The sequence below is a fragment of the Tamandua tetradactyla genome, chromosome 6, assembly GCF_023851605.1.
Source record: "Tamandua tetradactyla isolate mTamTet1 chromosome 6, mTamTet1.pri, whole genome shotgun sequence".
NCBI classification, from domain to species: Eukaryota; Metazoa; Chordata; class Mammalia; order Pilosa; family Myrmecophagidae; genus Tamandua; species Tamandua tetradactyla.
In genome coordinates, this window is record NC_135332.1 from 120,579,442 (window position 1) to 120,607,393 (window position 27,952).

Genomic DNA, 27,952 nt, shown 5'->3' on the forward strand with positions numbered 1-27,952 from the left:
AATATATAGCTTTCAAAACTATAAAAATATTTATTTCCCTTTATGCATATAAATGTTCATAACTGATTCAATTACAAAAAAAAGAACAACACTTGTTTCTCTGTATCTAAAATAAGATAATTTTCAGAGAAAATAGTCTAAAACATGAGGGAAATTTAAATTTCATGTAGTAATCAGCGATAATCCCACCACCCAGAATTAAGCACAAAGTTATATTTTCTTCTATGATCTTTCTCTCTATATATGAAATTTCATATTATTGTGCTTATAATATATTAAAGCATGTGTTTATGATATGGGTGGGGGTTTTTTGCTTTGTTTTTTTCATTTAATACAGTCCTGAGCACTTAGAAATCATTTAAACTTATCATCAAAAATAATTTTAGTAGATATAATCATATATGGCATATCTGTACCATGATTTATTTCACTATCTCTTTTTTATTGGACATTGAGGTTATCTCCTATTTTCACTATTTAACTAATAATGCACTCTGCAACAAAAAGTTTAGAACAATCTAAAAGTTTTAGTAGTACAATGGTTAAAGTAGAATACATCCATCCATAAAAATTAATGAAAACTCTGCAGTTCGTACGGAAATAGCTTACGGCACAATGTCTATCCCTCAAATTACAACTCAGGATTTAGCTCTTCTAAGAAACTTTGTCTGATACTTTACATTAGGGAGATGTTCATCTCACTCCCATTGGATATATATATGATTTCTTGGCCTGTCTGTGCCCTGAACCTCTACTTCTACAGTGCTTATCTTTTTCATGCACCCTGTGAGCAGCCAGGATATTTTAATCATCTGGTTGAGTAAAATCTGCAAATGAAAAGACTAAATAAGATCAACAAAACTTTGCTCATTTTCTCCATCTTTTTTTCTTCAGGTGTTTTCCTTTCTCATGTTAGGTATTATGCAGTCATAATTTTGTATTGGCTTCATGGAACATAGGAACAAATGATTTTCAAAAGATTTGGAAAATATACCTTAATTCTATCATGAGGTTACATTCAGAGCAACAGTTCAGTGTGAGAAAGTCAGCGCCATAGATTTATTCAGTCCCTATTTGCTTGGCATACGGAACATCAGAGTTAAGCTCAAGAACCAACATTTCCATAAGAGGACACCTGTGAAAACAGATGGCAGTCAGGCACACTTTTATCGTTAATATCAAATTAGAATAGAAAATATTACCTAATACCTCTCTTAAAGACAAAGAAAATTTACTGAATACTGTTCCTAGACGATAAGAATTGGGTTTTATTTCAACGGTAATAATTTGGGGTCATTTTGTATGTGTGCGTCTCCAACAAGAGTGATGATGTACAAGGTCAAGTTAGATGGAAGGACTAAATTCGTTTTTCATCTAATTCACTCCATATTTCACAAATGAAATATGGTAGAAGATTTAGGAATACTCATTCTCCCTCCTTTCTTATTTTTCATTGACGTGTCCAGCCAAGTGGCTACAATGTGCCCTATACAGCTACCTTTTGCCACTGCCCAAATAATTCTGAACAATGTGGTTTGTTTGGGCTGTGTGCACAGTCTGTCAAAGCATCTATACCTTGCATGTAACTGTCAAGAGAAAGGGCACCTTGTGGTCACACACGAGGGCACAAGTCACCCAAGTCAAAGGACAAAAAGAGATGGAATACTTGTTATTCCCACCAGTATTAAAGGGAAAGATTTTAGCGTGTCTTGTACTAAAATTACATATCACACTTGCACTGCCCAGCAGTGTTTGAAAGCAGAAAACTTAAAAATGAAAGCATGCAGAAAACATCACGAATGTTACTTCTTTTGCTAAGTAGATTTTGCTATTTATAAACTATTTCACTGTTTACATGGCTGCATTATACAAAGCCTGCATGTCAGTTTATGCATGTACATAATTGTTCCTTCGGGGAAATGGTATCTTCACTTAAGGTTGGGAGAGAAAAACACTCTTTCTCTTCCTACACACAAGCAAAAAGATCTGGATAAGAGAGGACTTTCTTTTTGTTTTGTTTGCTCCATTCATGGACACGCATGTGTACACACGCGCATGTGTATGCATGCATGTGTATGCATGTGTGTACACACGCATGTGTATGCACGCATGTACACACATGCGTGCATACACAACAAGGACAGCCGCAAAGCCTTAAAAGTTTGAAAAAAACATGACAGTCTCAGTAGTCCACAACATAAATTAAATGCCTGGTTTTATACTTCCCAATTAGTTTGATGGAAATAATTTTTCCTTTACTATTTTTACATACTAATTTTGGTTATTAAATATTCCACTGGCATGTAAATTTTTTGAAGATAGCAGTAGTATCTCACCCACCATTGCAGCCACAGGATGCATTTAAAATTTTTTTTTAGTCCATACCCTTATGAAAAGAAAATGCTATGTATATTAAAATCTTGTTCATATATCACTGCTTCCATATATAGAAACAAGATTGTAGAATTTTAATGTTTATAGATTCAACAAGCTTATATAATCATAATATTCTGGACTAGTTATCTGTTTTTGATGATTTCCTCTCAGATTTGAATCTACTTTTGATTTTTTAAGAGAATTCTCAAAATCAAATGCTTTTACATTTGAACAAATTATTTATTAGCTTAATATTCTAAAGTAGAACTTTGCAAATAGCAAACTAATATATACTTCAAGCCATCAAAATCTTCTATAAATTAATAATGATAGGTAATATTTATTGAGTACTGTGCTATTTCACAGAAGATCCAAAAAATATCTCTAGAGGTAAATATCCTCCACAATATTATCAACTACATTTTATAGAAATGGAAATCTAGGTCTGAAGTATTTAGTGATCATTCCAGGGTCACAAGACCACGCTAACAGGAGCTAAAATTCTAGCTCTCATTTCACTGACTTTGATGCCTTTACTCTTAATAGTAATTGCATCCCTTTCTGACCTGTTTTCTCTATTATAGATGATAGCAAACTACATTTGCCTATATCCTCCTTTGTGGTAGTCTAGGGGGTGATAAAACACCAAAGTTATTCTTAACTTAAACTTGAATGACCACTGTTGGACTCAATGACGGATGGCCCCTCTAGATGAGGTTTAATTAAATAGATATTCGTTCATTTGTTAAACATTTATTGAGCATCTGGCATTTGTAGAAGCACTCTCATATAAGTAAATTCCATAATTTTTTTTAATGAAACGAAATGCATATATTACCTCAATAGTATATAACGGGATTTTGCTTGGTGGTCAGTTTTCACTTATGAACTCCTATGACTACATAAAACAAGCAACTCTTAGTGTAAGTCTTTTTGAATAAAAGTGAATGCAGCAGAGAAAATAAAAAGCAATCATTGATGAGACTATAGAAAGCTGTACACTGAATCCTATCTGTGGAGTCAAATAAATGATAAATTTTTGCAGAGTATCATAGGTTTATACTTGATCTCGTACAATGGCATATAATGCAAGAAAAACAAGTATTCAGAGGGTCTTGGAAAGGATTACACTATCATTAACTCCTATTAATATTACAGAGACATAATTCAAAACAGATACTTTCACATGGAAGATGGATTTTACTAAATTTGTGCATCTGAGCGTCCTGGAAGGGTAGATACCATAACATGAAAAAAAAAATCTAAAGATTAAATCTGCCACACCCAGCATTGCCAAATCTATATCTGGGGCCATATATCAGCTCAAGTTACATTTACCCTTTTCCAGAACTGAATAGCAAAAATAAAATCAGCAGACATCGGCCGATCTTGTTCACCCCTACTAACTCCTTAGCTAGAGAGGACAGTAGGCCATTTCTCCTCCATTGGAATATAGTTTTACCCCTTTGGATTCAAAGAAAAGAACAGTATTTGCTAAATTACCATTAGGGAAGTAGCATCAAATGCTGGACTTAGTACTTACCAGCTCTATAACCTCGGGCAAGTTACTTAACCGCTCTGTGCCTCGATTTCCTTCATCAGTCAAGTGGAAATAGGAATAGTCCCTACCTCCAAGAAGATCTATGAGGACAATTGTAAAGGGCACATTGTTGAGCCCTGAATAAATATTGACTTTGCTTCCCAACAGTGAGCCATGACTAAAACTGTGGCTAAAACCTCACTGGATTTGTTTCCTAGAAGAATTAATTAATCTTACCATTCTGGCCTTTCCCTCCAAAACTCCTAACAAATGAACAGTTTTATTTAATGCCAAATATCCCAACTGGGTCCCTTTGCTGCAACTCTCTAAGGAAGGGGGAAGATAATGACTATGCCCAGAAATGGGCCTTGGACTGGGATGAGGAGGTTAGGCTAACAGTGGAAGTAAGTGGTGTGTATATATACTACATTTGCTCTTACAGGATCCCTAAGAAAAACCCCAAAAGATACTTTCAAACTTCTGTAGATTTAAAAGTCATCTGACACATTGAGCCAGATTCTCCCAACCTGTCAGCTCCTGTCTGGTAGAAAAATTTTATGTCCTGAAGCAGTTGAGGCACACAATAATTCATAAATGTGACTTCCAGGAACACCCATTTTACACCATTTTATACCAGCATTAAGGATCCAAATTCCTAAGCTGTAAAATACAAGAATAAACCAACCAACAGAATGAGAATTTTAAGGAGGTTGGGTCTAAACATTTTAAAGCTGTTATTTAATTGTATAACACCCTCATCTTTTCCCAAATACATATTTTTCAAATTAAATCAAAGTCTATAAATGGTTTATGGGATTTGGGAAAACAATTTGTGGTTCTTCTGAATATGAGTGGCAACACTATGGTCTATATAAAAATAAAAGAAGTACAGCAAGGAATGACAGCAGTAGAATGCATAGCAAAGTGATTACAAGTTTGTGCCATGCATTCTGTCATCTCTGATAATACAGAGATAAGGCTTTCCATAAGAAAAGTCTATAAGCATATTTGCTCACAATGTCAGTATTGGGTATATTTTTACTGGTCTTTATAAAATAGGGGGAAGCATCCAGATCCTTAGATGAAGAGCATGTGATTGCCTATTTTAAAAAAGAAGGTGCTAAGGGAGTGACAGGTTTTTTTTTTTTTTTTAAAGACAGAGAGAAGGAAGGAAGGATGAAAGACAGAGAGAAGGAAGGAAGGATGAAAGACAGAGAGAAGGAAGGAAGGGAGGAAGAAAGGGAAACATCTTTTAAACATTTTCTTGTTTTATTGTATTTTGTTTCTCCGTTTTTGTTACATGGGCTGGGGCCGGGAATCGAACCGAGGTCCTCCGGCATAGCAGGCAAGCACTTTGCCCGCTGAGCCACCGCGGCCCGCCCATGGAGTGACAGGTTTTAAGTTGACCAATTTATGAGTTGTCATTTAAGCTTGTTTATTTTTAAGTAGGACTATAAGTGTAAAAAAAAAAAAACTTTAAAGACATTGAACCTCTTACTAAGGAGATTTACTTTGAAAATTTTCAAAAATTTTAATACTACCCATTAGCTTTGACATTTAAGAAACATATTTCTTAGTCATTATTTTTACTAAATTTTAATTGTTAAGGTATTTGGAAATGTAAACATCTAAGTAAAAAGGCTTTTAGTTTAAAAATGTGAAATAGAATCCTTACAAATATATTATCAGCATTCTTGATCTGTTTTAAAATAGATATGTACATTTCAGTACCTATCAAACACTTAATAAAAGATGACTACTCAAGGCAATTTGCAAACTATGGTTTCATCTAGATACATGTCAGTGTAAATCAGAAACCTTCAGTTCACCGTTTTTCTAAACAAGTATGCCATAATCTTTGCTAGCTCTGTCTCCGTGAGGCCATCATAAATCTCCCATACAGCACTGCTTCCTCTGAACACAGTCACAGATGCAAATACTTTAAAGTACAGTGAACTATACGTACAGTAAGTCTGTCTTCCTAGCGGAGTTAGTAATCTCCTTCACCTGTGGGCATATTTCATTTTAACAAATTCCTAATAGAAACACATTCATCATACTTAAAAGCTCTCCCTTTACTATCACACTTTATTGGAAACTATCATTTCTGTTAGTCCAGAAATATGAAGTAGGAATAGATACTTCTTTTAATGTACACACATATGTGGTTTGCATACAATGTCTACGAAGTTAAACAGAGTGGACTTTGGTGAATTGAATAAATCTAGATTCAAATGGTATTTAGACATTTCTCTCAATTTGCTACCCCTGATATTTAATTTGCTTTAATCTAAACCTGCTAATATTACCCAAGTGGAAGGAGCAACTAAGATTCATTATTTTAGATTTATTGCTAATACAAGAGGTGTCTGCTTTAAAAAAAAAAAGTAAAATAAAGCGTATAAAAATATTTAATTTTCAGTCTTCAAACTTAAAACGGTATATTAAAACCAGAAAAAAATTTAAAGGCTTTCTCCTTTCTGGAATTATACTTTATAGTTTTGTATTTATTGAATGCATTCATAGGCTCCCCTAGGATGTGAAATGTATGGAAATATATGTGCATTACTAAGGAAAGAACTAAATTTATTCTTTCCCCACATCATGCTCTTTTTTGCAGTAGAGGTTTTTAATTCAATACAGAGCTAGAATGAGATGGAGCCAATTTCCTGGTCTATATGTGTGACAAATGCTGAAAGTGGCACAAGATTAACAAATTAGTTGAAGTATAGATCTTAAAAGATTTTTTTCTGTGTCTCTAAATCAAAATTCATATTTTATTTGAAATGAAGTCTTCTCTAGAATTCAATAATGACTAAGGATCTCTTATTTTTCTATATTTAAGATGAAAAGATGAGATGTATAACAATACTATCAAATATCGAAAGCAATTTTTTTATTTTTAGGAAAGTTTATAAATTGGAATATGAAATTATTTTAATTTACAATCCCAGTGTGTGGTCTGTTAAAGATTAAAAATTATTTTCAAAATAAACAAGTATTCCCAAAATAAGACCATAAAATGCAAAACAGGGTTACACTTTATTCGTTTCTCTGTTTTTCATGGGTAAAAATAATGTTTAAAATGTAGCATTCTAGATAAATATACTTGCCTTTCTAATAACATTTCTTAGCTCGGTCTTAAATCAAAACTATCAGGCTTCGCTTTTACGAAAAGAAACCTCAGAATCATGTGCTTGATGTAATCCAGATATCTAACACCAAACAATAAAAACATCTGTGACAATAAACGCATGTAACAGTTGTGGAATTGTTTAATTTGGGAGAAAATGGCTATGTTTAATAATTACATGTGCATGAATTGGTTTCTCCTTTTTGTCCAGAAACTTTTATATTTTGCAAATGGTGGTATGTTTTTTTAATGGAATTTTAAAAGAGCTAGCTTCATAAAATGTAGTTTGAAATATGTGTTGTGGATTTGGCTTACTCATTCAGCTTTAGAAACTTGTCATAGTCCACCTGTTTTGCTCGGGCTAAAAAGATATAAAAATAACAGCATTTTAAAGCAAGCACAATCTTACTTGTTCTACCCAAACATGATAACACGCTTAAAATTCAAGAAGAGCTCTATACAGGTTGTATGTCTCTGTCATCCAATCTCCTTTCACATATCTGTTCATGTTGACAAGCTATGTCATAATACATCAACAGAAAGATCAGCACAGAAGAACAAAATTTCATCGCCTGACAGCAAGAGGAAAACTGATTTTCAGTATTAAATTAGTAAAAAAATACCGTTACCTCACTTCCAATAAGACTACTACCTTTGAATAAATAAGGTGTGTTCTATAACCGCATATATGCAAAGCCAATTAGGTTTGTTTGCGTCTTTGGCCTCACCCTCTAACTGACAGCCTATTTTCATTGTAGCTGCTTGATGTTATTTTATTCTTCCATGTCTTGAAAGTACCTTAGAGAAAATTTTTAAAAATTCTTAATGACACATGCAGCATAACACATTTAAAAAACACCTGCCAAATATTGCTATGATAACCTCTCCAATATTAATCAACAGCAGAAGCCTAGTAACCATTGGAATGGAAATGGGTATTTAACTATGGATAAAAGTTAGGTAGCATTTTCAGTAGAAATGTAGCAGTACCTATAATAATAATTTAATAATACCTGCAATAATACTTGCAATGTCTTTTGCAGCCCAGGACATTACTGCCAGTTAGGTGTTAATTTTGCCCCTGATTGAACCCCCTGCAATATATGCACTTCTCTTTTGTCTATTATCCTAGAGTTGTGCTATTCCCAAATATTGACAGCATCTACTTTTATCAGCATTAACTGTTCTGAAGCTTCCCAGGCTCATGCTCAGCTCTATTTCTTCCTATTGATTATCTTCCTCACTCCAGCAGGTAGCTAGCCAGTGAGGCTGTCCTGAGAAATAGCTTCCAATGACTTTATACGCACAATTTACACGGAATTGTTTAAAGAAGATATTAGCCTCAATACAAATCAGTGAACCTCATTTAGTCAATACCGCACAATTCCGCTGTTGGCACCCTGTCACATGTTAGTCTTTACAGTCAGCTGCCATTCCCAATCTGTGCATTAGCCATAGTATTTAGTTTCATATTAAAATGAAGCCGGGTTTGTTTTTTTTTTTTTTTTTGCTTTTGCTTTTCTTTTTGAAATCTTTTCAGTATCCTTTTTACATCACCCCATTGAGCCATGTGATAGTAATATATTTTGAAATATAAAAACCTGAGATTAAATGTTTGATTTTTGACAGTGTTCTTAAATATAATAAATTCAAAAGGAAATACTGTTAAGTTAAAATGGAGTGTTTTTCATTAAGTCCAATCAAATGGTAGACAACAAAGGATCTTTTATTTGAGAATATGAAGTGAAAATGAAAACCAGAAAACCTTTACTAAGAAAAGGTCCAGCTAAATTATGTTGGAAGGAGGTCTCCAGATTGAGCTGGGGTGTTTCTTTTGCTAAAAGTGAATTAAACGAAGATATGTTATGAAGAAATATTTTACAAAGAAGCAAACTTAATGCTTTTTAGGGATGAAAATAAGGTCTAAGGACAGTTGATTTTGGAAACAACTCTAAAGAAAGATCACATACGAAAAAAATTGCTACAGCATCTGATCTTTTCTTATAATCATAACAGGGAAATGTTTGGGGGGAAGTAATGCAAGTCTCCTCATTCTTTTCCATGGCAATGCTGTAAAACTCTAGAAGGCGTGTTTACATTTCAGAATTACCCCTCCTTAAAGTATTGGTTTATGATAGTTAATGAGATGATCTCCAAATGTTGAAAACAGGAAAATTTAAATGAAAATCTAAATGTGAAATATAATATAATGAAATAACTGAGCAACATAATACTACTCTGAATGTTTGTCCAAATATTGTAAAATGAACTGCAACACATTAAAATTCTTCAGTGGTTGTGTAATACATAAGTGAGGGTTTACATGTAAAAGTTCTAGCTATCAAAAAAGGAATCTTCATATGATATTATCCTAAATTTTTTACTTGAGAAAATAACTAACATCTTAGAGTATATTCTGAAAAGTTGTCCTTACATCTATTTGTATATTTCTTTGTAAAACGAAATAGGTATGAATAAAGCATATTAATCAAAATAGTCTGTTATAAAATGTATCCATCCAGTGGTTGGATGGTAAAAAGATTTGGGGACTATGACTGGTAGTGAAAATAATCATTTCAGTTTGGGAGATTTTTCAAGGTTGTGTATCTCACATTTTAAGTAAAAATCAAGAGTTGAACAAAATGGCAATTTTAAATAAGGAACAATAGTGATATAACAGCAGCAGTTTGGAAATTAATCTAGGAAAAGAATTGAAGATAGAATCACATTACAGATGATTGTAAATATCTCAAAATTTTACCTTTTTTGACTATAAAATGTTAAAGGTGATTTTTATATGGCCTTTTCTTCCTTCTCTTTTTTTCTTTAAATATCACTACTTGGGAGCTGGGACTCTGAAGCTCAGGTTGGAAACACACACTAAAAGATGGTCAGTCTACTCCTGACCATACATCTTCTTATATATTTATTGCAAACTGACACTCATATAACAGCTTTTTGTTTTTTTATCACAGGGATTCAACAAAGAACAATTCAGGCACCAAGGGGAAAATGCACCCCAGGAAAGAAAGAAATGCCGTAACTGCATATTGTGAGTGTGTAAATATAGACTTGGCAAGAATAATGGTAATATTTGCACGTGACAACATTTTACCATTTGAAATAAGTCAGTAATCTAAATATGATATTATTTAAATGCAATTATGTATATATACACATACACGTACATAATACATGTAATGCACAAAAATCAATTCCAGACCAAGCTGAAATATACAAACATTATTAGGCCTTTCTAGCTTAAAAAATATTTTATTAATATGCATATATGTATTTCTATATTGAGTGCATCTCTATCAATTAAATCACAACAGTTTCATCCTATTCATTTATATGATATTCTTAAATTTAATAACAACACTTTGTATATTGATCGAAACATAAGACCACTCAGAAACACAAATTAAAACACAAATCATGCAAGAAAATGAAGACAGATTTTTGAAACAAACAGCAACAAAAGAATCAGGTAAATGTTTCAGGGAAATGACTATTTTTTCCAAAAAAAAAAAATTTCCAAATTAACCATAATACTTTAAATGCAAATGAATGCTGGTTTCAAATTCCATTAAAATATGAAATTCTCAAAGAATGATGTTCTATAGTGTATTTTAAAAGAAACTATAGTTTTAACAGAAAGTTTTGTTTTGATTAAATTTTTAGAATATAAAGAAAAAAATTTTTCTTCAGTATATTAAGACCCACCTATGAAGGAAAGCCTAATTATTCTGATTTATAATTCTTATAAACCCTTTGAATGTTCATATTGATGGTGCATATAAAGATCTATACTGACTACCTGAATAGATTACTAATATGAGCCCAAGAAGCAGGTATATCATTGCATTGCATTAATATTAGTAGCATAAAAATGCTATACTGAGTTCAAATTTTCAAATACATATCTTTTTTATAAACATTCTAAGCAATTCAATCTAGTCAGAAAAAAATTCTAGACCAAAAATTAACTTTAAAAGTAATAGTATTAAATTATATGAAGTATTACCTTTTTTAAATGTGTAAATTTAATATATCCAAACCAAAACACACATGCCCACTTATGTGACACTTTGTCAGAAGAAATCATGCTTTCATCGTTAAATTGAAAATGAACACATTAAGATGATTATTACATTGTCAGACATGTAAATATGTAGCTTTTAAAAATATGTCAGCATTTCATTTAATCCTAATCTTCCATATTAAATGATATATCAATAAACATTGACATTATTAATTTTTAATAAAATGGGAATATTTTTAAATATCAACTAATGTATACATCTGTCCAAAATCTAAGACAATTTTAACTCAAAATAAAAACCAAATTAGATAGATAATTAGGATTTATTTTGTAATTATTTTATATCCATAAATTTATAGAAAAATATGTATAAGCAGAATACAATATTTAAAGGAATTAATATTTAGCCTTCAATATGTAGAGAGTACGTTTTATACAGATATTAAAATCTGTGGATTATATATAGCTATATCATTTATATATATATTTATATTTTGTCTCTTTATTTTGTGCAGAGAAGTAAAGGATTTTCTAATCTAGAATAAAAGTATGTATGTGAGTGTGCGTATGTGTGTTTGTAGAGAAGGAGGGCAAGGATTGTTAGTCCTAAAGAGAAAGGTATTAAAGATAAGATATTAACATGTTTGAAAATGAGCAAAACTATTATATTATATAAAGAAATATTCACGATAATGTTTCTCTCCCTCCCTTTCTCATTCTCTCTCTCTCTCTCTCTGTGGGTGTGGCTTACCACAAGAAAGTGAACATTTGGGATGAAAGGAAAAGGTCATTTTATGGAGATTTAAAAGAAGGTGACTTGGTTGAAATTAAAATTGAAAGCTTAATTCCAATTGGATTTTCTTTTCTGAAATATGAAATAAAAGCCCTTTAAAATAGGCATGACAATCACAACACATCTTGAAGGTTTTCTATTAAAAATTTCCCTATGTGAGTATGTATTTGTGTCACTTAGTAACCTTTCAGTTTTATTAAATATTCTAAAAGTAGGTATGAAAATATTGTGAAATACACCTGATGGGTCATCTTTGTAGCATGAATATCAAGAGTCCAAGTACAGAAAAATGTTATAATTTGATTTAGACATAACTGTTTCTAATTCCCTAGTATGTTTTTTAAGTATGCTTACTTTTCAGTTTTACAAATGTGCCATTTTTTTTTAATATTCTGGGGCAGAAAATGAAGTAATACAGGATTATATATCAAGCATTTACATAGCCATCTAATAGTTAATATCTTAACCTACTTTAAGATTAATCACTTAAATAATTATAACCTCAGAATACTGGTGCTACAGCGTTCGAGTGATGTCATTAAATGTCTTCCTCAGAAGATAGCATCTTATAGTATCATTTAATAATATCTGACTACCAAGTTCCTGAAGTCTTTAGTTAAAACTCTTTTTCTGTATAAAAAAGAATCCTATTTTAATTATGAGATAGCAATGTGATTGTCATGCACTTGACAAAAAGCAGAGGCAAAAGTTACCTGTGAACTCTCAAGTGGACATATTCATTTCAAAATTCCTAGATAATTAACAAGGATTAAACTATAGCGTGCAATGCCTCCCTTCAAAAATGGTAAGCTAATGATACAATGGAATAAAGCAAGTTATGGAGGTGGGGGGGCTGGGGGGAGGAATATCTTTTTCTTGGCTTCAGAAAGGGTTGAGGGTCTAATTATTTTTAAGTATAATCCAACCAACCTCTTCTCATGCTTAGCTGCACTGAGTGACACTATTTGTGATGCCCAGTGTGCTGAAACTGAGCAGGTTGCTGTCAGTTTAAAAATGACTATAATAAAAGTGACCATGAAGATGGATCTTGTGATTTTGCGTTTCTAATCAGTCATCTGTGAAGAACACTTTTGCTTTGATTCAGCAGACTGGTGACAGCCATGATTGATAGTGCACGAGGATGAAAAAAGGTTATTAACTGTCTTCCTATTAAGCTCAATGTATTACCCCTCTAGGTGCATCTCATACTTTAAGTTAAAGTACTTACACTCAGGTAAGGTCAAGAATGAAGTCTATAGAGACAGGATCCATCCTGTTGAAAATAAACAAGGCGTTCTAGCGTTGATTGTTTTTTTTAATTTAGCATTTAAACAACAGTTAATCCCACTGTCATATTTATTAGCTAAAAATGAGAGATTTCCTCTTTTGAACAGCATCCATACTAGAAAACATGAAAGCTATAGAAAATACCTTTAAATGCAGAGATGTGAATGTAGAGCTAACTAGCAACATGTGTGTGGCATGTACATAAATCTGTATTTACACAGATGGGCATATAGCACATAATTTATGAGGGTTTTTTTAAACATAGACACTGAAATAGATTTTTTATTTAAGAAAAAACTATCTATATTATTTATGAAATAATTTTTAAATTTTTCAATCTTCCGTAAGTGCTTAGTTTGTGATAAAGAAAAGCTTAACAATGTCCAAAAATTCAAAGGCTCTATTAAAATATCCTGATTTTTTTTGGTTTGAAGGCAATGTATTTCTTTATTAATTTCATCTCATTTTAGTTTTTTTAATTAGAGGTATTACATATAAATGAACTTTTGAGTGACAGTATTTATGCATGTTCTTAACTAGCAGGCTATTACACACATATACAAATAGTAACAGGTCCTAAAGTATTTGAAGTTTTCCAGAATCTGAGATTATATCATTGAATACAAAATAAAATTTTAAATGTTATCAAGTTTCTCATGTTCACTTATTTTTTCTGAAGCCAAAATACACTGATAGATTTTTCTACACTTCTTTTAACTGCTCAATAGAAACATTTTAGATATAGATGTTTGGTTCTGGGAGATAAAAGGTTAAGCATAAGCATTTTAATTTAAAAGTCTGAATATTGCATATCTCCTTACACGTCCCACTTAGCATATACCAAATGTAATGAGGATTAGTAAAAAAAATTAATTCAGGCTATCAATAACTTGGCATTGGGGTAACCATTTAAACTAGAACCAAATTTCAGCCCTGTGTGCTTAGTGAATCTTTATGGAGTAATTGCAGAATGGCACAGAATAAGAAAATGTTACCAGAATGTCATTAAAGCTTTAGTGCAGGAAAAATTGTATTATATCCAAAAGTTTTCTCTAGTATATCATGACCTGTTTCTCCAGTGTCAGATATTATACCTGTCTTTGGTCTGTAGGTAAATTATATTTTGGAAACGTTCTGTTATAATACTAGGATCCATCAACAATGAAATATAGAGAAGATAAAAAATATGAAGTTCAAGATTTCACTGAACTTCTTTTTAGAGGTACAAAAATTGGCTCTCTATCCTACTCTGCTTAATTCTGCAATTGCTGTTTCTAAGAAACCTTTCCAAGTTCTCTTGTATTTTATGCCTGCCAAGTATAATTCGAAAGCTCATCCATTGAGAGCCTCTTCATTAAAAAAAGTTTGGTCAATATGAAAATTATTTATTTAATGAACTGTGCTTATACAGAGTGGACTTAAGTGTAGATTTTAGAATTTGCACGTGATTTCCTCAATATGATACATTAATCACATTATTAAATGCATTCTTCTTTCTGTCCTATAGAACTTCAACAGTTAAGCTTACATTCTGAAATTTAGACATCCAAATTGAGTGAAGCAGCAGAAGGGGGACATATAGCCAATTATAGCATTCAATACTGGTACAAATATTTGTTAAGGTTTCACAATGAAATTATAAGTTAATAAGAAATAATACATTGTGCTTCCCCAAAACATTGTTTGTTTTTAAAATAAATAAGGAAAGCTGCAATTTCAATCTATCTCATGGTAATAAAAAAGGAAAGCTGCAATTTCAGTCTATCTCATGGTAAGTAGCATGGTGCTCCAAAATGTAAGTGAAATTTCTGTCTTCCTCTGTCTGCCTAACCTAGAATTTCTCCAGGAAATTGAGGAAATACAAAGGTGGTATAGGCCCAAGAGGAACTGTGCGCATTTCCTAGTCAACACATTTCCTAGTCTCCTCCGTTTCTTCCTTTATCATTCAATCTCTAGAACACAAATTTACATACAAAACACAAAATTTGATGAAAGAATGAGGCAAAGATAATTTCAGGTATAGCTTAGGTCATTTCCAAGGAAACTGGTTAGCATTACTGAAACTAATGTTGAGCCATATTTTGCAGAATCTAACACTGCAGACAACAAAAGTTTAAAATGCAATGTTTTCCTCTATCCTTCTTGGAACTCAAGAACACAGTGCTATCCTTATATTGTTCAAGTAAGTGGTAGATCGGCAAAGAAAAAAAATTGGCACCTTTGTGCAAACCCCTTAAATTTGGTTCTGAGGCTCTTGTGGCTTGTTTTCATTGACTGCTGGGGTACAAGCCTTCTTTAGTTTACAATTTCTAGGACATGGATTCCTTTTAACTTGAAACTCTCCTCCGCTGCTCTTTCAATCATACATGCATTTCCCCTCCTCCTCCTCTACTTCTCCTCCTTCAGAGCCTACTAGGGGACATAGGGTGAGGGTACGAACTGGGTGGTGCTCATGTGTGTAGCCAGAGCTTGGAGACTGGCAGCTGCTGTCCACTCCCAGACTGTGTACCTGTGCCAGTGGCCACTCTGCTCTTGTGCCCAGCCCACTCCTGCCTGCAGTGTAGCGGCTGTCAGGCCAGCGGTGATCTGATAGGCTTGTCGGGTTGCCATGGTGTTGACTTCTTGCCTCTGAGGAGCTGCCCAATGGCTGGAGGTCTGGGATTAAAGCGGGAAGAGGCAGCGGCCACAGCGAATTTCTGCGACAGCTGAGCAGCTAGAAACAAGAGGGAAGAGGACTAGGACGAGGTCTTTAGACTGCGCTCCGGTTCCGAAGCCAGGGCTGCCAGTAAGAGAAGGAGAAGAGAGAGTGGAAGTTTGAAGAGGTGACCACTCAAAACCGGAAGATCCAAGTGAGGGGTTTGAGACCCGCTCGGAGATCATTCATGAGCAATCTGCACGGTCTGAGGGGAAAAATCTTCCAGAATTCGTTGTTTTTCACACAAGACATTAGCAGGGTGGGTGGTGGCACTGGGAGTAAAAGGGTTCAAAGGGATCTAAGGTGGGTGATACGCTTCCCCCCACTCCGCAACCCCTCGTTTGAGCAATGAAGTTATTTGACAAATAAAGAGGCGCTATACAGAGAACTTTGAACCAAGGAAACTAAGTTATTCCAAGAGGAGAAAGTGCAGTTAGACCGCAACCGAGTAAATGAAATAGCTGCTTGGATCGGTGGCCGGCGGGGGTGGTAGGGCGGGCGCCGGGAGGGCCAGAGAATGCATGTGCAATGCTTAGCCCCAGACGGAAATTGTAAACTGGGAAATGAAAGGGAAAGAACCCGCTTCTGTTATAAATTAGTAGGTAGGTGAAGGTTACGCAAAGAAGAAAAGGGAAAGTAAAGCTGTTAAAAGAATAGAATAAAACTCCTGGGAATTCAACCCGAAACACCCCCTACTCCCAAATCCACAAGGGGAGCAGGAGGGGGGGGGGCGAGTGCATTCTGGTGTGATGAGAACGCTCTGGAATGTCTGGAGGAGAGGATAGAAGTGCGAGAGTAAGAAGACCCGGTGCTAAATAAATTGCAGGGGAGAGAAATGGGGGAGGAGCGGAGAAAGGAAAATATTCGGCTATTTACCGAAGAGATTTAGCGATTCAGAAGAGTGAGATCCCAATAGAAGGAAAAGAAGTACAGAAGTTCAGACCTGTAGCGAAAAGGAAGAAGATGCCTAGAGTCAGTAAGAGAAAAGGGGGGAGGGGTGGGGAAGGTGCGTGCTGTTGCGGGAGGGCGTGGGAAGGCAAGCACAGTCAACTAGAAGGAGTCGAAGAGCACTGCTAGAAGCGAGAGCACAGGATTAGGATTACAGACTGAGGCAGTCGACAAGAGCACTGCAGGGCAGGACCAGCGAGCTGGAAGCCAGGTGCCGCGCAGTCCGCGCCCCAGACTCAGGGCGATGCAGGGACTTTTCTGGCAATGAGGAGGAGAGTCGCTTGCCCAGCCTGCGGGAGTCACGATTCACCGCGAGTCTCAAACCCACGCCTCACTAACTTCTTTAAAGCCACTTTCATTGATTTTCTTTAACAAATAAACACAATCCCCGTTAGAGCAACACTTCCTCTTGCCGCAGCTAGACCGCTATAAGTTCTGGTGGCTGCATTTCTCTGGATAGCAGTTTCCCTATCTCCAAATCCCTTAAAAGATCGACTACGTGACACATGCAGGTTTGGGGTGGCTAGTCCTCGCCCCCTGTATAATTTGGGAATCATCTCTTAGAATAAGTAGAAGATAGGTTCAGACACAAGTTTGTAAACCCGGTAGAGCTGGCTCTTATTTGCATATTAATTTTTGCTAATAGGAAGTAACTCAATTTGGAAGGAAAATGCCAGCAAAGAAATTGACTCGTTATAAACAGCAGGGAAATTAACACTAGTCCGGCGGCCACACCTAAACTGTTTCCCTTGATTTGCCTCTGAAAATAATCCTTTAAAGAAGAAAGAAAGAATTTATTTTAAAGTAGCCCCCCCTTCAATAGCGGTTTCTGCACGAGGTTCTTCTATACATGTCAAAAGGTTGTTGAATTATTCATTATTGTAATTACTATCATCATTGTCATTATCCCTTTCCATGTGGAAATAATTTTATTATCGTAATTTGATATCTGAAGAATTTCCTGTTAGTCGTTTGATAATCATTTTTTTCTGCTGAAAAGAAAAGTTTTGTTTATAAATGAGATAGAGAAAATGTTTAAAATGCTTTGATGTTTGCTATAGATTTCCGTTTATCTAATCGATCGCAATGCCAATAAAATCGATTAAAGGTTTAGTGTTTTACAAACAACCATTTTGTGCTTTTTGATTTTATGTTCAGAATGATTTTAATAAAGCTAATGCTTTCCTTTAACATTCTCCCTTAAAAAAACAAACCTTCATCGTTTTCCCTTTTATTATTAGAAATTGCCACTTAAAGCTCTTCTAATAGGAAAATAAACAAAAAATATAAGCAATGGCTGAAATGGTTTAAATTTCATTCTCTTGTTGCTCAAGGTATTTAAATAAAGCCCTTTAAAATCTTGGTGAATTATATACGGTCATTCAGTGATTGCGGAATATTAAATTAAAGTTAGATAAATCCGCATTGAAGGAGGCAGCACCCAATCCTGAATTTATTTCCCATTTTCTCTAACAGCATCACTGCGCTGCTCTCTTTGCAATGACAATGTGCCAAATCTGGGCATTTTGAAAACATTTTCCATATGCTTTAACAGGGGACTGATAGACAAAGAAGAAAAGGAGATGATCTTTTTGCTCTGAGGTATATTTTCTTTAACCTTTTTCTCTCAGACTTTCACTGATAATCTTTTTAAAACAAAAGTTTGAAAATCATTTAATTCATTTTCTTTTTCTTTCACCGTTTTCTGGTCTCTTGTAATTAATTCCTGAAATGGAGTTTCGGTTACAATTTAACATAGAGCTCTAATTTCTATACCTTGGCAAACCACATTTTGTTTCAAAATCTTTGATTCATTTAGTTTTTGCTAGCTGCCTTTTTTAATTAAAGATGGATTTAATTATACATTTTGTAACTTAGATCAGATGGGTTGTTTGTTTGCTATAGGATTTAATGGTGCTTTTGTGTTTAATATTTAGGGATGCTACATACAGAGGTGGTGACTTTTCTTCAACTGTAAAAATCTGCACTTTTGTCTTGGAAATTTGGATGCTTAGATGAATGCAATGTCCAGTTTTTAAAAAATTATACTTGGTGGTGGAGTTTAGTATATTGTCTACACAGCATTTCATCGCCTAGATACAGATGCTTTTAGGATTTAAAAAAAATCACTTTATCTTCTATTCCATGAAATCATTATTCTTATTTTTTCCCACCTGGATCATTGTCTCTTATAGCTCTTCCCCAAGTGGAATGTAAAATTTCCATTGTATACTCTTGCTGGAAATATTTCCATGGATATTTGAGGAGAGAGTGTGTGTGTGTGATCCCATGTTAGGGTGGTGTGGATGTATCTGTGTGTTGGTGGGGGGGGGGTGTGTGATAAGGGATCCTCATTGATTTGCATAAGAGCTTTGGAAGTGCTTGTGAAGTTAGTGAACTGCTATTGTTGGGGAAGAGTCCTCCTAGATTTTGTTTATAAACATTCGGCTGGTTGCCTGGAGGGAAAGGAGGTCACAGCAGTGTCTGAGCTCTGACCTCTAAAAGGCCAGAGGCTGTCTGACTTTTCTTTTTCCCCTTTCCCTTTTTCCTTCACTTAATTCTTCCTTCCTCAGACCCTCTATAATCCCTCTCCCCCCTCCTCACTCATTTCCTTACCTGTGGCTAACTTTATCTCATGACCCCCACCCGCAAAAAAAAAGAAGAAGGAAAGAAAGAAACCAGGTCAGAACCTCCAGGGGGGAGAAAAAAGACAAAAATGGATTTATTCTGTACTAAAAGCCAAAAATGGACTGTGTTCTAGGAAGAGAAAAATATACAGGGATACAAGGATATGGAAGCACAGAGAAAAAGATAGAGAGATACAGAGGGGAGAGAGTTTTATGATTAAAAAAAAAAAAAGGCCACAAAGGAGATAAGAATAAGATTGGGGAAAGGGAAAGAGATCAGTGAACAAACCGTTTAGCTGCCCACAAGTACTACACACACACATCCACACTCAAAATGTCTTTCCCTTTTGAATTTCATTCATTTGGCTCACTCTCATCATCAAAGAGAGCGTCCATTCTGGATGTTAGGTCACGTTTTAAATTCCTTTTCTTTTTCTTTTTGTTAGTTCTCAAGAAAATGTACTTTTCTCGCAGCAATGAGATTTGACTCTCCCCACACTCTCTTTCTTGAATGATTTCACTGTAAATACAATAGTGACACCTTTCTAAATTAGTCGTGCACTTTTCTATTCACTGTTAACTTCACGTGTCCTCCTCACATCCCCTTTTTCACCCCCACCCCCACCTTCACACAAAATAGCAGACATTGGTATCAATTTTAAGTGTGTTTTGAAAGAGTAAGCTGAGTTAAACAAAAATGTTAGTTAACATACTGCCTTTGTTAAATAGCCCCCGGGTGGAGAAGCCCCAACAAAAAGAGGGAAGGAGGAGGGGGCCTGAAGATCTGAAAGTGAGTGTGGTGAGATGAAGGGTTCCAAACGCTGAAGTCTTGTAAGACCTCATTTCAAACTGAGCTCTTCTATAGCCCCGGAAGCGCGGTCAAAAGACTGGGAACCTTTTCCCCTTGGGCTGGGTCTGGCCTTGAGCTGAAAGATCGCGGGGGAGAGGGGGGTGGGGTATTCATTCTTGAATTGACGAGGACAGGGCGGGGGAGGCGGGGAGCAGACAGCTCAAGACTCTTAATTAAACCGATTGTAAAGCCCGGAGTGTCCGCGGCATAGATTTGGGAAATAAAACATGCGGAGGAAAAAGTCTAGAAGTGGAAATTACCTTTTGTCCCAACGTTAATTACTCCTTGGCTCCAACACTCAACACCTAACCACCTGGTATCCCTTTTTGATTCACCCCCATCTCGGCGTTCAGTGTCAGGGTCCCAGTGCTCTGGAATGGGCTTGGCTCGGCTGGGGCAGCCCTGGGAAGTGCAGAAAGGGGTCTGGGGAAACTTCTTGATGTGGTGCGGCAGGGAAACCTCTCTGCTCGGATCACTGTGGAGTAAAAAGTAGCCACACGTTCTGTAAGGGAGGCGGCGGGTTCGCGCAGAGTTTAGGGACAGCAGAATGGGGGTGGGAGGCAGAGTCAAAGGTTGAGGGCAAGGGGTCTGAAGAGACCGGAGAGGAGCAGCTGGGCTTCCTGGCGCTAGGGGCCGAGAAGGAGGGCTAGAGGAGCAGCGGCGCAGCGGCGCAGCCGGGCCGAACCTCTCGGGTGGTGTTGTGCCCGGGAGAGCAGCCCGCGGGCTGGGCTCGGGTTCTTCTGCCTGGCCGCGCCCCTGCCCGCGGCGCCGCGCTCCGCGCCTGCGGGCCCACCCCACGCGGCCCTGCCCCCCGCTGACCCCAGACAACCCACCTCGCTGCCTGGCTCCGAGGCCAGCCCCGGAGGAAACTCTTGACTCTGTGCTAGACCCCCTCTGCACCTTTCCCTTAGCCCATTAACCCCTCGACCCTCACCTCTAGCTTCTCTTCTTAGGAGAGGAGAGAGAGAGAGAGGAAGAGAAGGAGATGATTAAAAAAAAAAATTGTTAGGAGTGAATGCTCGACACCAGAAGGGAATGCAGAAGCGAGCGCCCCTCTCACAAATCCTCTTTCCTTTTGTTTTCTTACATAGAATTCAATAACTGCTCCACCAAGTAGTATTATCCAAGAAAAGCTGGAGGTGGGGGCGTAGAGAAGAAATGGCCACCAAAAAAATTTTTAATGATTTTCCTGATTTGGCGTTTGGTGTCCTGACATTAACGGTCTTGATAATATTTCGGGGGGGGCATAAAAGAAATAAAAGCGAACCTGAAAATGAAATGATCACTTCCCTATTCTTCCACGCCAGAAATAGACCCCTTTCTTCACCTGAGCCTGAAACAGACTTATTGTTCTCAGGTGTTTCCTTCATCACACGCATTTACCCGTCTGCAATAGCAGGAAATGGTTTTTCCATCAGTGAGCTTGTACATGGAGCCCTCTCCCGCACAGGGCTTGATCTTTTCTGATTTGAACCTGAAAGTTTCCCTGCCTTCATTTCCCCTCAGTCTCTTTAAAAGCTCTCCTCCCCCACCACCACCCCCCATACACGACCACAGATAGTTTTTTAAAGCCAGAATTTTTGCTCTCTGGGGTGTTTTTCAGTAAACAGTAACGCTACATAAACACCTCTTTCACTTGCAAGTTACAGAGAATTTAAATTTTACCCCCGTGTGCATGTAAGGCACATGGATAAACCCCACTGGGGTACAATCAGACAGTGCTAGCACACTGGTGATACAGTTGCCATGTAAAGAGGGGCTGTAAACAAAGTAACTTTAAAAATCTTTTAAAGTGGTTCACTTTGAGTAGGTTTCTTACCAAAGAAGCTTGAAATGGAATGGAGTCTTTGGAGAGGTAGGTAATTTTCTTTCTGTTAACATTTATTAGCCCTGTTTTCTAATATACCAGTGCATGCAGTGACTCCAGATTCCTAAGGTGGTGACTTGCCTTTTTCTTTTAATAAAGACCATATCTAGGTTTCATTCTCCTGTCCAAATCTCTGCACTTTCATTGTAACTTTAGCCAGCTGCTGTAGGCAACCAACTTTCCTGATCTGGGCCTAGGTCTGCTCTTTTGAGGACAACACTTTTATTCTCCTAGGTCGTTTATTTGGTTTTTATTCCCATTTGCACCAGCCCTAGGACTTCCAAATATTCTTTGAGAACTGAAGGTTTCAGGCCCAGAAAGACGCTTGTTTAGAGCCTCTGTTGTTCCAAGGGCTTGTGTGATAAACCTATCTGTTGATATTTGGTAGATTTGGTGCTTAAGGCCTAAGACAAGGTTTTGTAGCAGATACTGACTATCCAGATCTTCAAAGGCCTATCAACTCCAAAGGAGCTAAGATTTCTTCACTTGTCCAGGAAGCTGGACATCGCACATATTTTAACTCATTTGATGTTAGTCTCACTTTTTCTCTAGAATCCTTATTTTTGAGATATTACATAGGTGGTGTCTACTTTTGCTCTGTGATGTAGCAGTGTATCAGGAATTAGGGCGCTATCTGAGAAGCAATGGCATATATATATATATATATATATTCATTCTCCATATTCAGTAGGGGGTATTTAAAAGTATGTCTATTCCTAGTTTTAGTTAATTATCTTTTAATGAAAGTGTCACTCATATTCACATCTGTAATATTGGAAAGAGATAATTAGATTTTCAAATGAGAATCAGCCACCTTAAATTTTGCACCAGAAAATACCAAGTATATTTCATTCTAATGAGATCTGTAGTGGGGTTTTAAAATTCATCATAATGTGCTTCAAGAAAGATAATTCAACAGACTCACAAGATGAAAGATTTTTTTTCTTAAGTCTTCTTAAAGCTATTTCATTGAACTTATGCAATTCTGATAAAATATTTAAAAATATTACGTAAAGGCTAGACTTGTACCACCACCATCACCTTTGCAACCTTCACTTACTCTCATTTGGAAGTTTACTTTGACTTAACTAACCGCTTCCTTTCTCCCATGCCTTGGGTTTTCTCTCCCGCATGTGCAAGCAAAAGATACCTGTTTAAATAGTGGGTCTGCGGATGCAGAGTGCAATTCCTTCTTTGAAATAGACTGGGCAGAGCGGTGTTTGCACATAGCCAGGCACCCTGTATTTACATACATCTGCATATTTGTTCTGGCCCCGCATTTCTCCATTAAAGTGAGTTCGAGGGCTTAGCAGGATAAACTAGACAGAGGAAAGCTCTTCATTACTCTAACTTCTATTTCTGCTTAACCCTTCTTAGCAAACAAATCTCTGGTCGGATAATAATTACTTTGCCTCATTAAAAAAAAAAATCTCCAGCGTTAAAGGGCACCGCTTTGGCGGTATTTAAGTTTTATTTTCTCCCCCTCCTTGCAATGTGTGTTTGTGAGTGAGTGTATGTGTGTGTGTGTGTGTGCGCGCGCGCGCGCTCGTGTTTGTGTATCTAATGAAGTTTAGGAGTTGCGCGCGGGGGCGCGTGGGGTGCGAACCTCGGAGGTCCCCATTCCCTGCCCTCTCCCGGGTCACCGCGTCTAGGGCTCCCGCCGCAGCGCTGGGAGCCGTGGAAGCCGCGAAGCTCCCGGGCTGCGCCGAGTCCGGGCTGCGCGTCATTTGCAGTCTGGGGAATGTTGATCACCTCACTAATTACACCTCTCTCTCCCCCCTCTCCCTCTCCCTCTCCCTCTCTCTCCTCTCTCATTCCCAGAGTGCATATCGGGAATAGACACACAAAGACATGCGCACTCAACTTAATCAGCCATTTTTTTAAACAGGGCTAAAACGATAATAATTAGCAGAATAAAGACATATCGGATTTTCATTTCCTTTCCTCCTTTTCCCAACCCCTTCACAACCAAACAGCGAGACCGCGGTCGGCACATGCTTTAACTCCTCCCGGACCCCGAGGACCGCTCCATGCCCCCCACTTTCTGCTCCAGCGTTTTTATTTTCACCCAATAAAGTTCGAGGATTATTTTTTTATTTTTTTTATATTTTTTAATGAACCCTCTCGTTTTACTTGGATGTGATCAGCTGTAAGTAAAATAAAAGCAAAACAAAACAGAGGCGAAGATCGAGTAGGAACTGCAGGGGAAATGGAAAGTAAGTTTTTTCTTTAACTTTTATTGAGTAGTTTGTGTTAAATTTAGGTCGAGTATCGATTATCTTTCCAGCCTGATCTTGCACAATCTTTGATATTTCGCTCCCTCTCTCTCCCTCTCCGCCTCTCTCCCTCTCTGCCCCTAGCTCGCTCGCTCGCGCTCGCTCCCGCACACATCCCCTCATTCCGACCATCTCTTCCGCTCTGCCCCCCTTTTCTATCTCTTTCCCCCCTTTTTTTGGCTCCAGGATTTGCTCCGCTGAGGGAGGGAGGGGGCACCGAGGGACCTCATTTTCCACTTTCTTTGGGGGGCTGCGTTTTTTCGGGATTTAACTTTTGGATTAAGTGGCGGCTCCTCCACGTTTGACTGAGCAATTTTCTCTCTTTTTCCCTGTCTTTTCGGGTTCTGCCTCCACCGCGAGCCTGAGGCATTCTCGTGGCTCCGGGAAGCTGTCAGCTCGGCAGCGGCGCGGACGCTGCTAGGGGGCCCGCTCGCCCCCTCTCTGCCCGCGCCCCCGCGCCCGGGTCAGGATGACTCTTCCTCCGAACCCATCCTTCGAAAGTTTGGACGTTGGTCGGTGGGGCTTGGAGCCCCTCTCTGCCTGCTTTATCCTCCCCCCAACCCCATTCAGCCTGATTTCTCTGCCTCCTCCTACCCCGCTCCTTCCCGCCCCCCCCCACCCCCCACCCCAGCTTCCCCTTCTCAAGTTCCCCGAAGGGCGCTTAGTACGCGGGGCTGGCCGAGGCCCGGGGGTCCACGCACGCGGGGCCGGGGAGGGGAGGGGGTCTAAGAGGCTGGGGCGAGCCCCGGAGCTGGGGCTGCAGGTAGTCACCCTCCCGCCGGAACCGGTGGTGGCGGGCACCGCCGAGTCCGGCTCTCGGTGGCGCGGCGCCGGCGAACGAAGGCAGGTCCGTTAGGAGGCGGATCGCCGGGCCGCGGGGCCAGGGACCCGGGAGGCGGCGGCTGCTCGCTCGCGGCGCGTTCGCGCCTGGGTCGGCGTTAGCCAAGAGCACAGCAGCTTGCGGCTCGGGCTCAAGACTCTGAGCAGCGGATCGGGAATCTTGTCCGTTATTACTGTTATTATTATTATATTATTATTATTGTTGTTGTTATTTTGGCAAAGGGCAAGGGATGTATCTTGTGTGTGTTTGTGTGTGTCTGTGCGCGCGTGTGTGTGTGTGTGTCTATTGGAGGGTTGTGGGCGACTGTGAGAACTGACTCATTCCTCGCCCTTCCCAAAAGGATTCCATGTCTACAGATGAACTTCACCTTATTCTCTTCTCGGGGCATCAAGTGCGCCTTCCGGCCGGGAGCGGCTATGAAAAGAGGAGCTGGAAGGCGCTGGGTCCAGCCTTCCTTTTACTTCTGCCCTCCCCCCTTTAGTCTTTTTGCTCTTTTCAATTGGGGGGGGGGAAAGGATAAGATTTTTCATGGCATTACATAAAGTTTCTCTGTCGATGCCCAAGTTACAGAGGGTTCTCTAGCCTGCCTGCATCCTCCTCTGCCCCCGCCCCCCACCTCCAGAAGACAGTGCTCTGGTTTGTATTTCTTTTGTTACCTGTGATCCGGGCCGGGGGCTCCTTTCGGCTGCCGGGGCTGGGGTCCGGCCCAGAGACGAGGCTTCGGTGGGCGCCTTTGACCGCGACGCCTCACTTCCGCGCGGTTCTGGTGAGGTTTTAGCTACCGTTCGGTGAGACTCACTCCTTGTAGGGACCAAAGGTTCAAATCACAAACACGGACATCTCCCCCCCACCCCCGACCTGTACACACACACACACACACACACACACACACTTACACTCAACACACACTCACACACACACTTTCTCCCTATCCCCCCCCAACTCCGGCTCCCACCTTGCCTTTTCCCCTCCCCCCTTCCCCCCAAAAAGCACACATACACACATACCAACAACAACACCCCCCCCCAAAATAAAAAAACAAACAAAAACCCAAAGACAAGTTCACTGGCGGAAGATGGTGGATTGACACTGACTCAGACAGAGGCAGGTTCACCAGGAAATCTGGCCGTCCCGTTTTCTGACAGTTGCATTTCCTCTCTTTGAGTCCTCCTCCCCCCCCCTTTTTATTAACTCTGTTCCATGTTTAATCAAGGATCATGTAGATGGCAAAAGGAGAGACAGAGAGAGGAGAGAGAGGAGAGAGGAGAGAGAGGGACAAGAGACAGAGGAGGTTTTTTTTTTTTTTTTTTTTTTTTTTTATTGTGTTCTCCTGGATTTTCAGTGGCTTGATCCCTATAAACGTGGAGTGGTTAAAGCTCATATGTAGTATTATATTTTTAGTTGGGTGGATGGATGGAAGAGTGAGGGAGAGGCTGCGGCTGCCGCTGCCTTTTCGGGTGTTGCTTAGATTAAGGCTGAGACTTGGCTGCGATTGGGACGCGACAGTGACACGGGCATCGATCGCTTCCATTGAGAGCAATGCAAAAACACAGCCCGGGTATGTAACACTCTCGGTGCCATCAACACTTGTTTTACTTTATATTTACTGGCAAAAATGACAGAGCAAGCTCAGACTTTTTCTTTCTTTCTGTTTTCTCTTTCCTCTTTTCTAACTGAAGAATAAAAACAATTGTGCATAGAAGTTGTTGGAAAAGATGGTTTAAATAAAACAGAAAGGAAATATACAGGATTATTTCACTACCTCTGTGACTGATTGTGTTTTGGAGTTTTTCGTCTCCACTGAAGAGCTTATTAAAGACAAGGAAGGTTTTCTTTTTTCCTTCCTCTTTAAAAAAAAAATCCTTAAGGGAATATCTGATAGTTTTCAAGGTTTGCGGTTTCAATCAGCAGGAAGGCACACAAAAATAAAAGATGACTAGCCAGCTGTTTTAACCTCTTGCACCTGGCTTCAGTGTGGGGATCATAAGGTTTATACAGTTATTTTTTATAAAAATGGTTTTGATATTTATGGCAGAAGCTGGAGAAAGCTTCACTGTGTATTTATTTTATAGCAGGTTACTTTTGGATTAAAAAATAAGCATATATCCAAGTGTTTTCATTTTTATGGCAATGAAGATAGGGTCAATGAAATATGGGGGAAATACCATAAATCTGGAAAAGTGAAATGTATCCAAGGAACAAAGGAAGGTCAGGTAAACCAGCTGTGTAAGTCACAGCAATAGCACCAACTGTGGGGTTAGGCAGGGTTAGTGGGCTCTGGGTCTGTGAAGTGAAAGTTGCCACTTGAAGTTAAAAATGAAGCAAACATGAACAGCTCTTTGTAACCTTTTCCAGTTTTTAGCAGATGAGCCCAAGTCTGCTCATTAATTTTGAGCTAGTTGGATTATTTTAAAAGATGCTGTACTAGCAAAGGAAAATAGAAGGGAGGCTGAGAAAATCACTGTTTAATATTGCAGAATTTACTGCTTCCATTCTGACCATGAGCCTAAATTTACACAATGAAATTTGATTATCTCTAATAACAATATTAGATCCTGCACTGGATGGATGAGAATTGAGGTGGTTTTGTTGATTGCAAGGGTTTAATGTTGCATTTCAGAATCTGATGTGGTTTAGCCTCCCTTCCATTAACTGGAAAACCCCTGAGGTTTTA

General features: G+C 38.2%; 1 protein-coding gene and 1 long non-coding RNA gene across 8 annotated transcripts in view; one reads left to right on the forward strand and one right to left on the reverse strand.

Annotated features, from left to right (window-relative positions):
- LOC143688756 (uncharacterized) overlaps positions 1-26,468 on the reverse strand; it is a 42,617-nt gene extending 16,149 nt beyond the window's left edge. For all 3 annotated transcript variants that reach the window (XR_013178264.1, XR_013178262.1, XR_013178265.1), the window contains exons 1-2: positions 26,373-26,468; positions 25,935-26,079 (exon numbers count right to left, since the gene is read on the reverse strand). This is a non-coding gene — a long non-coding RNA (uncharacterized LOC143688756). The remainder of the gene's footprint in view (positions 1-25,934; positions 26,080-26,372) is intronic.
- The window catches only part of ZFHX4 (zinc finger homeobox 4), a 185,055-nt gene continuing 181,110 nt past the window's right edge, over positions 24,008-27,952 (forward strand). For 3 of the 5 annotated variants that reach the window (XM_077167037.1, XM_077167042.1, XM_077167041.1), the window contains exon 1: positions 24,008-24,377. The gene's annotated coding sequence lies outside the window, so the exon portion shown is untranslated. Of the gene's footprint in view, positions 24,378-25,519; positions 25,915-26,635; positions 26,837-27,952 lie in introns of those variants that run through there. The other 2 variants (XM_077167040.1, XM_077167038.1) reach the window with 2 other exon arrangements.